Raw genomic sequence first — 17,812 nt, forward strand, 5'->3', positions numbered from 1 at the left:
GACGTAGCTGAAGGCTATGCTAACTATCGTCTCGGCAAATGAGAGCGTAATTTGTCAGTGAACCATCGCTAGCAAAGTCGGCTGTACAACTGGGGCGAGTGCTAGGAAGTCTCTCTAGACCTGCCATGTGGCGGCGCTCGGTCTGCAATCACTGATAGTGGCGACACACGGGTCCGACGTATACTAACGGACCGCGGCCGATTTAAAGGCTACCACCTAGGAATTGTGGTGTCTGGCGGTGACACCACAGAGTAAGCCAACGGGTCCCCGATAACGGTGCTCCAGCCGACAAGTAGCATCTGTACGCTGTTGTGCACACAGAAGCACTAAGGGCGAGTGCGACTACAGAGGCGACAGAAGTGGGCGAATACAAAGCAAGATGAGGTTTTTTAATATATGTGTTTTAGTATTCCCTCAGAATTATTGAGATTCTTGGGAGAGCCAGCCATCAAAAAAGTGTTCCACCTAGCTGGCTTTTATTGTGTGCCCCAGGGAAGCGTGATAGTACCGCTTTTGTTCTCTATATACATACATGATTTAGCGGACAGTGTGGGCAGCAATTTGCGGTTGTTTGCTGATGATGCAGTACTGTACGGCAAGGTGTCGACGTTGAGTGACTGTAGGAAGGTAGAAGGCGACTTAGACAAAATTTGCTGTTGGTGTGATGAATGGCAGTTAGCCCTAAATGAAAAAAATGTAAGTTAATGCGGATGAGTAAGAAGAACAAACCTATAATGTTCGGATGCAGTCTTACTAGTGTTCTGTTTGACACAGTCAAGTTGTTTAAATATCTGTGTGTAACGTTGCAAAGCAATATGAGGTGGAACGACCATGTGAAAACTGTAGTATGAAAGGCAAATGGTCGGTATTGATTTATTGGGCGAATTTTAGGAAAGAGTGGTTCACCTGTAAAGGTTGGTTCAAATGGCTCTGAGCACTATGGGACTTAACATCTGAGGTCATCAGTCCCCTAGAACATAGAACTACGTAAACCTAACTAACCTAAGGACATCACACACATCCATGCCCGAGGCAGGATTCGAACCTGCGACCGTAGCGGTCGCGCGGTTCCAAACTGTAGCGCCTAGAACCGCTCGGCCACTCCGGCCGGCCCTGTAAAGGAGACCGCAAATAACACGCTGGTGCGACCTACTATTCAGTACTGCTAGAGTGTTTGGAATCCGTACCAGGTGGGACTGAAGGAAAACATCGAAACGATTCAGAGGCTGGCTGCTAGCTTTGTTACTGGTAGATTTGAATAACACGTAAGTGTTACAGAGATGCTTGGGGAACTCAAACGGGAATCCCTGGATGGAAAGCGACATTCTTTTTGAGAAACACTTCTGAGAAAATTTAGAGAACCGGCATTTGAAGCTGACTGCCGAACGACTCTACTGCTGCAACATACATCGCGCGTAAGGACCACGAAGAGAAGCTACGAGAAATTAGGGCTCATATAGAGGTGTACAGACAGTCGTTATTCCCTCGCTTAACTTGTGAGTGGAACAGGAGCGGAAATAACAAGTAGTGGGACAGGGTACCCTCCGCCACGCACCGTACGGTGGCTCGCGGAGTATCGATGTAGATGTAGAATTCAGGAAGAATGTTATAATTCCAATTCCAAACACGGCAATCACTGACACGTATAAATCCTACTGAACCATCACTTTATTAACTTATGGTTGCAAAATACTGTAACGAATTATTTAGAGAAGAATGAAAAAACTGACAGAGGCTGACCTCGGAAAAGATCAGTTTGGGTTCCAGAAAAATGAAGGAACACGTGAGGCAATATTGACATTACGACTGATCTTAGAAGATGGACGAAGAAAGGAATTAGAGACAGCATTTCATAATGTTGACAGGATTACACTACTTAAAATTTTAAAGGTAGTAGAGATAAGATGCAAAGACCAAAATGTTAGTTCAACTTTTATAGAAGCGAGACTAAAGTTATGAGAGTAAGCACATAACAGGAAAGTAGTGATAGAGAAGTGAGTGGGACATGTGTGTAGTCTATCACCGATGTTATTCAGTCTGTACGTTTAGCAAGCTGTGAAGGAAACCAGGTGAAATTTTGAAAGGGAGTTGAAGTTTGCGAGCAAGAAATAAAACTTTAACGTTTGGCGATGACTCTGTAATTCTGTCAGAGATGACTAAAATCTCGCAAGAACAGCTGAACGGAATGGATAGTGTCTTGCAAAGAGATTGTAAGGTGATCATCAACAAAAGTAAAACATGGGTAATGGAATCTAGTCGAATTAAATCAGGCGAAGCTGAGGAAGTTAGATCAGGAAGTGAGACGGCAAGGAATAAACGTGTTTTGCTATTTGGCCAGCAAAGTAACTGCTGTGGCCGAACCAGGGAAGATATAAAACACAGATTGGCAATATCAGGGAAAGCATTTCTGAAAAATATAAATTTGTTTACATTTTTTATACAATTAGGCGTTAGAAAGTCTTTCTTGTAGATTCTAGCAATTCAGGCGAAAAGAGAACAGAAGCTTTTGCATTGTGATGCTATACGAGGATGCAGAAGCTTAGAAGGATAGATCGAATTACAGAACAGTAGGTACTGAATCGAACTGAGAAAAAAAGAAATTCAAGTCACAAACTGATTAAAAGAAGGGATCAGTTGATAGTACACTTCCTGAGACATCAAAAAGTTGTCAGTTTGGTAATGGGAGGAAATATGGGGAGTAAAAACTGTACAGGGAGGTTAGTGCTTGAATACTGTAAACACGTGCAAATGGTTGTAGGTTGTGACGATTATGCAGCGATGAACAAGCTTGCATACAACACGTGGGAAGTTGCATCAAACCAGTCTTCGAACTCAAGCCCCCAACAACAACAACAACAACAGTACGCGTGTTTTAGTAGTTCTTATGACATGATTTGAAAAGTGCTTCGTTTTGCACACCGTAGCTTCATGCCTCGTCTTTCTGCAGTAATGACAACGTGCGTTGCAATGCAAACTATCATCACTTTTGTGTTTTACACCTCAACGTGAACAAGGCTGTAATTTAGAACTCCTAAACTTGTTTTCTGATGATGAGAACGTTGGCCCTTGAAACATTACTTGCTGCGTGCTCGGCAACTTTTCTCAAACATACCATACATTATGACTGCTCCTATGAACGTTCCTATGTTTCGTTAACTTGGCTTTAAGTGTGCTAATTGCTAGCAAGCTGTAACAATTGAATACAACAATTACTACTTCATGCCTTCAGAAGTGGATAACAGTAAACGTAACTAGTTGCTACACACTCTCACTATATACTACAATCAGATCTGATGAGAAGCCCCAAACTTTGTCATGGTTCCTTCCGTTAATGGCCAACATGTTGTTTGGTCTACAGATTTTACATTTGACCAGTTTCCTCAAAACTGAAAAATTATTAATGATTCCGAAATATTCATGGTTGTTATTAGTATGGCACATCAGTCTAAACTGTTTTTATTTTTTAAATCTATTTTTCATGACATAATACTAGTTACTCTAACATAAATAATTGTGTCAACGATAAATGATTTAGTTTTTTAAGCAATTTATATCACGGACGTAGTTAACCAAACGAAATATTAACTCAAGCGGCTTGTGTTGATGTGGTGTTTCCTTACACGCTACCACATGCTGTCTTGAATACTTTCAGTTTTCATATTAAATACTGTCATTAACAAAGCAAATGTGATTGCTTTCTCCTCGATTTTAGTCTCTAAAGAATCATTTACAGAAATGTGACATATCTCTATAGATAGCTGTGAACGAGACGTCAACACTAGCAGCTCAGTTAGCTTACTAGCTCTATTCTTTATAATTTTTTATTTTATTTTATTTTTTATTTTTATATTATTTTTTATTTTATTTTTTCATAAAATTTTTCAAAATTAGTTAATGCTGATGGGGTATTCTGCAAAATTGCCAATTTCTACAGAAGTTGATTACACACTTTTCGAGAACATTAACTACATATCAACTTTTATATGACAAACATTTTGATATATCATCATTTCGAAAATATTTCCTCTAAACCTAAAATTCTAAATTACCCTTCTGGTTTTGTTTTACTCCTTAAAAGTGAAACTGGGCAAAAAAAAAAAAAAAATACGTATTCCACTATTTTGCCTCCTCTACACGCCCAGAAAGTTTCATCAAGATGTTTTACTGACATATGGGAATGTTCCCTGGTCAGTTCGGGCACTTTCAACGTGCTGCTCAGCACGCCACGCCTTCCTGCGAGAGCTTCACCAGCCGGCCTGTCCTAGGTATTGCGGCCACTTGTAAACACACAGCTCCACTTTCTCTTTGAGCGTCCATCCTGGCTGTGATTGATGGAGTGAGATACTACTCGCTAGATTTAGAGCTATTCTTTGTTGCGATTTTGGCTGTGATTTTATCGTGCTCCCGGTACTTCGCGTGACTGATCTTCTTGCTGCTGGAGTGCAAGTGTTGAGAAACAGCACATACAGGAGCATGTATTAGTTATTATGATGTAGGTTTGTATCTGAATGAAAATATAAATGTTGGTGACAAGCTTCTTAACCACTGAGAAGAACGTAAGATATTCGCTTGTTTACCTTTGTCCTCATGAGCCTCCTATTCAAACCAAAATTCTCCTCAGTTTCAGCTCTGTACTCCATGAAGCGGACATGTGGCTCCTGCCTTGCTGCGTCTACCACACGTTGCCTCTCCAGTATGTGACCTGATCGATAGCATCTAGAGCACGGCTAGTCTTTACGTATGGTTACAGGTCTGAGCCGGCCGTTGTGGCCGAGCGGTTCTAGGCGCTTCAGTCCGGAACCGCGGTGCTGCTACGGTCGCAGGTTTGAATCCTGCATCGGGCATAGATGTGTGTGATGTCCTTAGGTTAGTTAGGTTTAAGTAGTTCTACGTCTAGGGGACTGATGACCTCAGATGTTAAGTCCCATAGTGCTGAGAGCCATTTGAACCATTTTGAATTTGAACCAATTTTTTAAATTAGGAACTCTGCCTTAATGTTCTCCGCCAAATTTGGTGAGTTGAAAATTATAGCTAGAGCAGCAGTTCTCTCAAGCTGGCGGTCAACTCACTCTCAGATATGTGTGAAATACGCTACTCCGTCAGGCGAGCATCCTTCCGCAATTTGTTTTCATCGCAATGTCAGTAATATCTCGAAATTAGAAATAAAACTGGATGTTCACCTAATTTTTATCGTTTAAGAAGACGTTCTTGTTGCTTGCCTGTTGTTGTCTTAAAAACAATCGCTCCGTTTTGAAGTCTTTTCACTGATTTTTAATCTGTTGGCACGCATTATGGGGCCTTTTGACTGTAGAAAGGTGACACCTTGTTGACAGTCTCTGATTTTCTTGTCATTACAATAAATACTTGTAGATACAGATGTACTGTGTTACTAACGCCAGATGTCTGTTGTCTTGATTTCTCTGGAGGACTAATTTGTTGCGTTCAACAGGGTAGCTAGATGTTACTTAGATCCTACTGCTCACCCTGAAAACTGGAGGGTTTTCCGTTGGGAGAATGATGGTTTGTTTTCATTCCACGTACAGCTAGACAGTTTATAGTCTGCTCAGTCAGAGCCTCACATACCTGAACTTGCATAATGCATCAGGCGTTTTCCGATAAAGACTGTTTCACTTCAGACACTATTCACACTACTGGTTTTCAGCAAATCTTGATAGTGAGGTTTATTTGTTCCCTACGACATACTATTCCACCAACGCGCCATTTAGCACGACCTTGGAGCCACGTACGGCGTATAGAAAACTCGTGCATTACAAAGTGTAGCGATAGTGTCTGGCAGAATTCATAAAGTGAAAACTGTGCTACACCTGCGTTGTCCACGGCTAGACTACCACAATTACGTGGTTCCCGGGTTCGATTCCCGGCGGGGTCAGGGGTTTTCTCTGCCTCGTGATGGCTGGGTGTTGTGTGAAGTCCTTAGGTTAGTTAGGTTTAAGTAGTTCTAAGTTCTAGGGGACTGATGACCTAAGATGTTAAGTCCCATAGTGCTCAGAGCCATTTGAGCCACTCACAATTACGTGGTTGTTACATGTTAAATTGCTTTAAACAGCTACTCCAAGACACTTTGTGACTGAATTCAAAGACTCATCACTAATCACGTAGTTAATCGTTACTGGCTATGTTGTCTATAATTGCACATTTCGTTTATTTATACCAACGGCGTTGCCATAGTTGTAAGACCGGTTCCCGCCAGATTGCCGAAGCTAAGCGCTGACAGGCTGGGCTAGCACTTGGATGGGTGACCATCCGGTCTGCCGAGCGCTGTTGGCAAGCGGGGTGCACTCAGCCCTTGTGAGGCACACTGAGGAGCTACTTGATTGAGAAGTAGCGGCTCCGGTCTCGGAAACTGACATACGGCCGGGAGAGCGGTGTGCTGGCAACATGCACCTCCATATTCGCATACCGTGAGGCCTGTGCGCTGAGGATGACACGGCGGCCATTCGGTACCGATGGGTCCTCCAGGGCCTGTGGACACATATTTATTTATATTGTGACGTCAGCGGTACATGTCGCTATGCGATACTAATTCATTTTCTGTCGCTACTTGCAGTTATTTTAGTGAGGATACTGGAGCGATGTGTCTGGAAAGGCAGCCTTACGCACGCCACACTGAGGCTGTGTGACGCCAGAAATGTCTCTATGGCCTTTTTTTCCGCAGAAGACAATCCGTGTATCTCACGAGGTGAAGAGCACTTCCTCTGAGGATTCGGACAGTTTCGTGCAAGTTGGGAAACGACCCCTCTGCGGCTATTGAATGCCGGGCAGCCCGCACTGCTTGTGATCGGTGAATGTCGTGGCCACCCACAGCCCCCAGAAAATAACAAAGCACGACATTTTTGCATTTCCGTGGAGTTTAAAGAGTCACACGCCGTGACGCTGTTCAACCAGTGTGGGAGAGGCAGCTGCATTTGCTCTACAAATTTGGTTCAACCAATGGTATTGGGTCGCTTCTGTGAGAGTTTTCTAACATACGTTTGACCAGTCATGAAGACACTGCTTCAGCGCAGTACCAACTTCGTTCAGAAAAGTGTGTAATCTACACAAAAGAATGGAAGTGATGTGTGTTTTCCCTTGATTTTTCACGAATTTAGCAACAGTTCTCGCGCAACAGCATGGAATCGTCGCTCCACTTATTGGTTTTTGAAAGTAGGAAATTTAAGGCTGCGAACCTAGATTCGGGGCATTCTATTCCCGGCCATCGCAGAGAGGGGGTCATCTCTGGCCGCTTTCTGGTGCTGACCGGCACACGATGGCTGTTTTGGGGAATGTAAGTGTCGCAATTGCGGCAGCGCGATCCATGTTCTGTGCAGCTCGTTACTTGCTTACTTTGCCATGCAACTTGTGTTGCTTAGTTTGGTTATAGTTTACGTCTGTTTGTTGTAACATTAACTTTCATTTCGCAAGCTGCCCACATAAACAGATTTTGTTGCGCTCCCTCTGTGCAGTCTTCTACACTGTTGATACCTCCCCACTATATTAATGTCATTTCGAAAGATTTGAGGTGCGTAGAAATTTGCTCTCTGTTAACGTCAATGTTGTTTATATTTATCATCAGAAGAAATAAATAACTATTAATCACAGAACTTAGATTTCAAGATGATTAACTTGCTCCACAACTTTTCCTGGTTAGGTGACCCATTAAAAATAAATATAACTTGTTGTATACCCAATTGGTTTACTTAACTGTGTCGTGGTTGTCGTTGTGCACATTGGCCAATTGCTTATTATTTTCTGATAGCAACGACCGTTGCACTCGCTCGTCTTACATCAGTAAGATTTGGTTTGATGTGTTATCTTGTGACAGCAATGAGCGTTGCACTGGCTCGTCTTATATGACTACGAGTTGGTTTCATTAACCAGAGGCTACAACATTCAGTACTGTGGGTCAGCTGCTGCTGTCTTTGTACCAAGTACTAAGTCTTGCTGCGTCGCATAACGATGTAACGAAATTACAGGGCTATTACAAATGATTGAAGCGATTTCATAAATTCACTGTAGCTCCATTCATTGACATATGGTCACAACACACTACAGATACGTAGAAAAACTCATAAAGTTTTGTTCGGCTGAAGCCGCACTTCAGGTTTCTGCCGCCAGATCGCTCGAGAGCGCAGTGAGACAAAATGGCGACAGGAGCCGAGAAAGCGTATGTCGTGCTTGAAATGCACTCACATCAGTCAGTCATAACAGTGCAACGACACTTCAGGACGAAGTTCAACGAAGATCCACCAACTGCTAACTCCATTCGGCGATGGTATGCGCAGGTTAAAGCTTCTGGATGCCTCTGTAAGGGGAAATCAACGGGTCGGCCTGCAGTGAGCGAAGAAACGGTTGAACGCGTGCGGGCAAGTTTCACGCGTAGCTCGCGGAAGTCGACGAATAAAGCAAGCAGGGAGCTAAACGTATCACAGGATCGTGCTCCACCGCACTTCCATCATGATGTTCGGCATTTCTTAAACAGGAGATTGGAAAACCGATTGATCGGTCGTGATGGAGATCATGATCAGCAATTCATGTCATGGACTCCACGCTCTGCCGACTTAACCCAATGCGATTTCTTTCTGTGGGGTTATGTGAAAGATTCAGTGTTTAAACCTCCCCTACCAAGAAACGTGCCAGAACTGCGAGCTCGCATCAACGATGCTTTCGAACTCATTGATGGGGACATGCTGCGCCGAGTGTGGGAGGAACTTGATTATCGGCTTGATGTCTGCCGAATCACTAAAGGGGCACATATTGAACATTTGTGAATGCCTAAAAAAACTTTTTGAGTTTTTGTATGTGTGTGCAAAGCATTGTGAAAATATCTCAAATAATAAAGTTATTGTAGAGCTGTGAAATCGCTTCAATCATTTGTAATAACCCTGTACCTTGTTGTATAAGACAGCATCTCATGCAAATAGCTTCACATAAAAAAAGACGTCTTCTGCTAACTAGCGTAACTGTAATGCTCCTGTCATACTTCGTCGACGTAAACCTGAAACTGCTTTAGTTTCGGACGATATGTGTCAAGTGAGAGCTAAGTTATGGGTTTTAGTTGCTGGAACATCTTCAGTCCATGTGTACGTCTGTAGTGAACTAGGCGACGTTGCGGAAGAGTCAGACACAAATCGAAATTCGAGAAACACGATATCACAGTACGCCTTCTGTGTTATCGATCTTGCTGCCAAATGACAGGGATACAGCGGTCCGGATCTCATGAAAGAACAGAGTAAACTGAGTTTCATAGGGATGGTGTGTGCGGAAGAGGTGTTCATTCCTATATAGGAATTTTTCGGTTACCAAAAGTCATCACAGGCGAACAAAAAATATTTTCCATAGTTTAACAACAAATTGATGTCAACGGGGCGTCTGTAGTTTTGGGCAGGTGTCTTGGGACCCATATCAAAGACTGTAAAGGTCTGCAACTATCCGTATTCACGTGGAGCGCTGCGTCGTTTTACTAGAAGAGATGCTAGTTCTATTTTTAACATAGGAAATTGACTGGTTCTCAGTCAGGTACAGTAGATTTTATGTTGTCGATCGTTTTCTTTTTTTTTTTTTTCAATTCTGCGTTAACTTACTTTTACAGAGCGAACCGGAAATCTGCCGACAAAGTTTCTGATTGTTCAAATATATTTTCTCAGTATTATGGCATAAGGCGCTATGGTCTCTGGTGGATCGTTACACAGTAATAACGTAATTATGGTTGATTCACCGTGTTACTACAGCTAATTTTTTTTCATTGAAAATACAGTGACAACAGTAAAATAGCCGGTAAAACGTTATCGCGAAAATGTACAACACGAAACACAGAAATGCAAAAGCACTCTGATGCAACTGCCGTTGTTGTGGGAACAGCTCAGCATAGTGTCTTTGCGCTGCTATTCCATTGTATTCAGTGAAGCCGTACATGAGGTGGTTATTGGCCAATGCTACTTCATAAAATCTGCTCATACTGCTCGTTACCAGTGTCAGCCTACAACTGACATGCTGAAAAAAAAAGGAGACAGAACAGAGCAATACTAAATGGAAGCTTGAGGGAAAGAGTAAAGTGCGCATTACCGTTGTCAACATCAAGTACTGTGGATGAATGGAACAATCTGTTGTGAAACAAGGCACGCAGCTCATGCCATCAACATCTGCACTGTTGCGCACATTTTTCAGTGCCACGCAGATACAAAGCTAAACCGAGGCAAGAAGTAAGACTGAAATGCAATTACTCTGTGACGAGCCATTGGAGACTACTGGACCCTTATACGAAAATACTCAGAAAGTATTCCTGTACGGTCTGCAATGTTTTGTCGGTGGAGTGGAGTTCATCCTGTATCTATTATTTACGCATCAGGGTGACGTTCGAAAGTAGTAACTATATTGTGACCTTCGACGAAACAATCTCGGAATGCAGCATTTGCGATTTCAGCCCTGATTTATCGCATTCCATTTCTGTGTCGTCATTACTCGTGAGGATCAGACCCTTGCTTTATTTAATACAGGTCGTAGTAAGACAGTGAGGTTTGTGAACAAATCATTTGATTCATGACCGTTTCATTATCCGTCTTCGTAAGTAACCCTCGAGCTGGTGTTAGAACGCTCAGAAACACATCACTGCTACATCCATCCAGGAAAAGTATCCAAACTCCACCTGCGCTGTGCCCTGTAGGCGAGGCGACGCTACGTACCGCGCGGGTCGTATAAATAGCGTCGCAGTCGGAATAAGACGGCGCGGGAGACCAGAACGGGCCCTGTGTGAAACTCATAGGCTTTAAGCATGGTTGCCGCTGTCGGAGATTTCAGTATTCCGTTCATTTACAAGTCTGGTTTCATATAGAAAGGGAAACATGATAAAACATGCCCTAGTTAACCAAGCTAATAACATATTTTGCTCTCCGAAAAAGGCAACAGTTCGAAAAGTTATTTTCACTAATTAACTAATACTTTAGTGTTGCCTCTGCCAGAGAAGTTCGCACTGTACCCACTGCTGGAGTAGCAGCCCATAAGCCGAACTTGGTACTAACAACAGTTAGGTGCTGTCTCACCACATGCTTAAAATTACGCGCCACAACAGAGCAGTGGAAATAAACCTTTTTAAGTAACGAAGCACTGCATGTCATACGATGATCCAACTAAGAAGTATAGGATTTGAGAATCTTTTATGAACTATAATTAAATGTGCAGATGTTTTGTTTCGGTGTGATACTATCTTAGCGGACAGAGCTCCGATAAATGGCTACTTTAGATGGTTATGTCATGACGGAGACGTACGAAGATAATGTGAGAGCTTATTTGATGTGTACCACAGATGAACAATTTCGAAATGATCTTCGTTGCCCACCGGGGTGGCCGGGCGGTTCTAGGCGCTACAGTCTGGAGCCGTGCGACTGCTACGGTCGCAGGTTCGAATCCTGCCTCGGGCATGGATGTGTGTGATGCCCTTAGGTTAGTTAGGTTTAAGTAGTTCTAAGTTCTAGGGGACTGATGACCTCAGAAGTTAAGTCCCATAGTGCTCAGAGCCATTTGAACCATTTGATCTTCGTTTGTGTTGACAGTGTTATGAGGTTTTTTGAATAGGGGAAATCTCCTATCATGAGAAACATCTCGTAATACAGTTATAAAGGCATTGGCGAAGTGTAATCTTGCACTGTCCTGCTTGAAATAACCGTGAGTCTTTTCACTTGTTAGTTGCGAGTTCCCTGGAAAGCTCAATACTGACGACATAGGCCTACATCGAGAGATTTCCTGGAAAAACTGTAGCTCAGAAACATCACAAGTATAGTATGGGCGTATGAGCGTACATGGAGAGCTTTTCTGGAAAAACTGTAGCTCCGAAACTTCACAAGTATAGTAGTTGTTGTAGTAAACCTCTGTATGCTACTCATGGACATTTACAGTATTGCTCCGTCCATCAACGAAGTTGTGAAGCTACTTACACCTATCCACCACCATGCGTGCTTACACCAGGCGCGGATCGTTTTAAAAACTCTCTTTTTACGAGATTTTTATGACTGTGAAAACTGCTATTTTTCCCGTAGACGATTTTGCGGTGGTGATTATTCTGCAAACAGAAGAAATATTTTTCCATAAGGGGCAATTTCCTCAATCATCTACAGTCCAATCTCGATGTTACTGAGTCCAAAATAACAGGGCTCAAATCTGGACTATCATGAGTGGCAAATGGCCGGATGTCTTGCACACAGACCAAAATTTCAGAGTTATAGAAAAACTATATGTTAGGAAACTATAATACCGGAGTCAGCTGTAAGCTCTGTAATAGCCGTCTTGCAGATATCACTGGAATTTATCCTTCTCGTAAGTCCAGGAACAGACCTGAAGCAGAGTGTCCTTCTCCCTTGTAGTGGCCTACGAAGAACATTCCATGTTAATCGCAATTACTGCCAAAGACTTGAAATCACACTTGGTGCTGCTCAGACTTTAGCCCGTGACTGCCCTACTTCTAGGCGCTAGAAAATTCTATCACGCAAAACTTGGTCCAAAAGGAGGGCTTTTTGGCATTGTGGTACTTCATCAATAACTTCAATCTGCTCGAAATGACAGTGCAAAGACATCTGCGGCTTTATGAGCCTAATGCAGATCTTTTCCCTATGAGTGAGTTCGGAAGCAGAGAGTACTCCTTTCCTGTACAAAGACGCTGGTTTCGGTTTGTGAGGAAAGCGTAGCGCCCATTTATAGCGCCTGTACACCTTTTCTTTTCCTATTTTTCTCTTTTAGCGATTACACTAAAGGTATGTGTGCTAGTGGCGGACTGGGGGAGCATCATTCTGGGGCTGTTTGCTGACAACCCTGTGGTGTATGGGAAGGTGTTGCCTTTGAGTGACTGTAGGAGGATACAAGGTGACGTAGACAAAATTTGTAGTTGGTGTGACGAGTGGCAGCTAGCTCTGAATGTAGGAAAACTAAGGTAACGCAGATAAGTAGGGAAAACAAACCCAAAATGTTCGGCTACAGTATTAGCAGTGTGCTGCTTGACACAGTGATGTGATTAAATATCTAGGCGTAACGTCGCAAAGCAATACGAAGTGGAATGAGCACGTAAGGGCTGTCGTGGGGAAGGCGAATGTTCGACTTTGGTTCATTGGTAGGATTTTAGGAAAGTATAGTTCATCTGTAAAGGAGACTACATACAGAACACCAGTGCGACCTATTGTTGGTACTGTTTAAGTGTTTCGGATCGCACCGGATCGGATTAAAGAACGACATGAAGCAATTCTGAGACCGTCTCCTAGATTTGTTACCCGTAGAATCGAAAAACCGCAAGTATTACGGAGACGGTCCTACAGTGTAACTGGAACATGTATCACATAAACGTACTTGTCAGTAATCTTTGGACTGTTGGTCATTATTTTTCAAGCAGCCTCCAAACCTTGTTAGCATCCACCGAGAGAGCAACGAATAAGCTACTGTGCGATTTTGTCAGCAGTGCCAACACTCCAATATAGCTGTTTGCAATTCTAATCTAACGCTATTGGTAATGGAATGCCAGGGGAAGACCAAAGCACACTTAACTGACTGTATTCCCACTGGCTGCTCAGCAGAATACGGAACGCTCCGCCTATAAATGTGTTGTGGATTGGCAGGAGAGCCAACCCCGTGTTATTAGAGGAAGCGGAAAGGCACGCGTTTTAGCTCACGCAGGCTGGCGTGAGGTCTGGAACAGGTCAAGGAAATTAGACTAGCAAAAAAGGACGTAGCTGTGGAACACTTAACTTTAATCCATAAATGGTGAACATCGCTCTTGACGGTACATGTTTTACAGCATCAATAGTAACTGGTAATGGCGCCTTGCTAGGTCGTAGCAAATGACGTAGCTGAAGGCTATGCTAACTATCGTCTCGGCAAATGAGAGCGTAATTTGTCAGTGAACCATCGCTAGCAAAGTCGGCTGTACAACTGGGGCGAGTGCTAGGAAGTCTCTCTAGACCTGCCGTGTGGCGGCGCTCGGTCTGCAATCACTGATAGTGGCGACACGCGGGTCCGACGTATACTAACGGACCGCGGCCGATGTAAATGCTACCACCTAGCAAGTGTGGTGTCTGGCGGTGACACCACAAAATGTATGCCACTACGTACTTCTTAGATGTATGTGTCTGAATGCTGATGTTCCTACACGTATTGCTGTAACACCTAAATCTGGTTCTTCTATATTGCCCTCATGTTCTACCAGATGATACGTAAGGAGCTGCAAAAATATTCAATCCCCTGCCCGCAGCGTTTGAAACAATTCTTATAGGACATACAAATGGACACTTTATTGCTAATTTTGATACACAGTCATTAATATGTATTGAACTGAGTATCTCTCAAACGTGTACCAAAGACGATTTATTATTTCTTATCGTGTTACCAGTAGAATTTTTATGGCATACTACCTCTGTGTATTCTGTGTTACATTTCCGTCTCGTTGACTCGTTTCAGTATACCGTGAATGTAAAATTTCTTTAATGTCGGAATCTGTCGATTGGTAAGCTTATGTAACTTTGAACCAGAGTAGAACTTCAACTTACATATATCTGTATTGTCAAAACAAGCTATTGTGTAATACTCCAATTGCTGAGATGGCTGTATGGGCACATTCCGAAAGCCAATAAATTAAAAAAGTCTCTGTAAACAGCGGTCGGAAAGTTTTACCAATCGCAATTCCTCGAAAGTAAAAATGCCACTCCTTGGTCACGGAGACATTCGAGATTTGCTGTGTGAACGTCTTCATCGTTGGAAGAATCAGTTCCGCGTATACGGATCAGTTCCTCGATTACTTGGAGATTGTCACCAGTGATTGATGTCGATGGCCTTCCTTTCCGTCCAGCATCATGCACGTCTGGATCAAATTTTTGGCACCATTTCACTACTGCTGGACGTGACATTTCATTTTGTCCATATACTGCTAGACTTTCAAGGTGGATCTGCATCCAGGTTAGATGTTTTTCGTGCAAGAATGGTACTGTTCACTGTGCTTCAGCCTTGAAGTACGTGTCCAGTAGCTGTGTCGTTTCATTCGCACACTGTGCTGCACCTGTTATCCTTGCTACTGAAGAACTGTGTCCGCAGACAGCCATGACATATACTCTCTTCTATCAATGCACCACTATTGTTGCACAATGCTCTTAGCTTGTGACGAAATGTGTAACATTTGTTTTAAGTACGATCGTAGAAGCGCATTGACAAAAATTCGCCACACAAAGCACTGACGAAAATAATATCATTACATTCAAGAATCATGAATGCTTTTGGTATAAAAAAATGGTAAAATTTCCACCACAGTAAACCCACCTCCGTAGCCGAGACCTCTAACGAAGGCCAGTCCAGTGACGCCCTACTCGGATATCATCCGATTAGAATCCTGGTGGTAGATGAAAGTTTCACTGCCAATATTTCGCCCACGAGGGGAGAAGGAGTATATGCGTAAAGTTCCTTATCACTAGGCTTTTCCCCAATGTTTGAGATTAAATTTCAAACTTTTCCATTGTGTCTAATGAAGTGAGGGCATGTGACACTATTGAATGTGATCCGCCCGTAGGATAGGAACGTTAAACTCAAGGCCTCCTTGGTGCTATTTGAGAGCAACAACCTCTGTGCTGCCACAGACGTTCACCCTCTTCCTTCTCTCAGTATCAACATACAACATAAACATAGCATTACGTTATAAATGCATCCATTACACTCACCTCTACTCTAAAACGTACATAACACAACTGTCACATATCCTGGTTATAAGAATTAGTTGTAACGTGAATTCAAGAACGCATTGCAAAAATTTGTTCAAATGTCTCGTTATACTTCTTACCGTTTCTCATTATAGTTATGCCTTAATTAAATCTGTCATAATAAATAATAGATTTCTTTTTAAAATCAACAATGCAGTTCATGGAATCAATGCCAAAAGTATAACAACCTTCACAAGCACTTAATCTCACTTTGTTGCATAAAGTACTCCATTATTCGGCAATATAGCTTCAATAGCTACCTAGCAACCTCAAAAGTGTCAGCTTCTAATAAAGCACAGCTTAAGAGTAAACTAAAGAATTTATAAATGGCCATCTCCTTCTGTCTCACACAGGAATTTCTTAGCAGTTGTATTTAACAATACCACGTAGCATAATTTCTATATAATAATTGACTTCGGCGGAGCTTCATTGCAGTAATGCGCTCTATGTGGGAAAGCATTTAAGAATGTTTTGTAAAAATGTATAATGGGTATTTGTTCCACATCCTCGAGAATTTCTTCACTATGGGTCTACGGGCTGAAAAGTCTGTCTAACACAATCTATTCAAATCTTCATTTCTTGATTAAATTTTCTTGAGCGATACATGTAGTGTGTTGGCCATGTTGTTTCTCTTACACGCAGTCTTACATACGTTCTCCTAGTTTTTAACAGTGATTATTTCCACAGCTGCGTATGCTTTAGGTGTTAGTTTGTTGGCACAAGCCACATAATAAGATGTTTTAAGTTTTGAACGAGTCGAATCTGCTGTAATTTTTGAAAAAGTCTACAAATAACGCTAAGAGAGAGAAATGTTAAGTATTTAATTCTTTATCGATATCAAATTCTCCACCAGCTGCCTTAGAAGGATCTAAAACTACATCTGCTTGCCTTCTAATGAATCGGAAACGCAACCTTTAGGTTAATGTAACTACTCAGTTTTGCATCACCGTGTATAGTGCTGTGAAGAAAGACCTGTATTTTAGCCGCTATAGTCAGACTCTTTCAACCGTGTATAGTGTTCTGAAGAAACAAACTGTGTTCTAGCTGCTATAGTCCAACTCTTTCCGTGTTTCTTTTAACGAAATGGAGCAGGTGTGTATGCACAAACGAGTCTGATGAGTGGGATCATGTGAATTGGAATATATGACTGTAAAGAGTCGTTGACGGCTTCGGCAGTTCCCACATAGCCTCAAACGTGGATTGGAATGTTTTATTTTTGCTGTGACATGGATAAATACTTACCGGTTTAAATGAACCATCAAATATGCAAGATGCTAATACGTGTCAAATGTACTGTCCAGTTTTTACATTTCCACCTCTCACGCCTCTTTCTCAGATATATATCGAATGCAGCCTACGGTACCTGCCGATTTTCGACACCCACCTACAAGTACAATAATAACGAACATGGCAATTTTGCGCCTGAGGAACGAACATTTCCAGTATTCATTCTTAGGCGATGAATGTGTTTTATCTGTCTATGTCAGTTAGGGAGTCTAAAGTGTTTAAATCGACTTTGTTGAGGCCTCACGATAGTATTCGACCGTCGTAGCTTTCATTATCTCTTGTACTTATAGTTTTCTTTCGTCGTACACATAAATGAATAAAACCGTGTGAGGAGTCTTAAATTTGGCCTTCTTAATATTAATATATTCAGCACCCTACGTTTCAAAAAGTTAATTGCTTTCACGTGTCTGATAACTAAAAGGAAGAACATTTGACGGAATGTTTGCTGTGTTGGATGTAGTAACAGGACTCCCAATACTTTCCTTTCTTTTTTTCCTATATTGCATAATTCAAATGAAAAAAATACTCTCATTATTTAATTGTAATATTGGAAATTTTTAACAAGCAGGGGGCTAAAATAAATCAAAATTTCATAAATGAGTTTCAGAGTTGCGTATTTTGAAACATATTCGAAAAATAATTGCAATAATATCCATTACTGGGCGTTAACTTGTGTTAGATCTCAGAGTTTAAAAAAGTACAAGATAAGTTGCTTAACATGTATTACAGGTACAAACTGTCTGCACCCGAACTCCGACACGTTTAGTGTAACGTAACCTAATGAGGTGTTCAGATCCTGAACAACAAGA

Source organism: Schistocerca cancellata, chromosome 4 (genome assembly GCF_023864275.1).
Source record: "Schistocerca cancellata isolate TAMUIC-IGC-003103 chromosome 4, iqSchCanc2.1, whole genome shotgun sequence".
Classification (NCBI taxonomy): domain Eukaryota; kingdom Metazoa; phylum Arthropoda; class Insecta; order Orthoptera; family Acrididae; genus Schistocerca; species Schistocerca cancellata.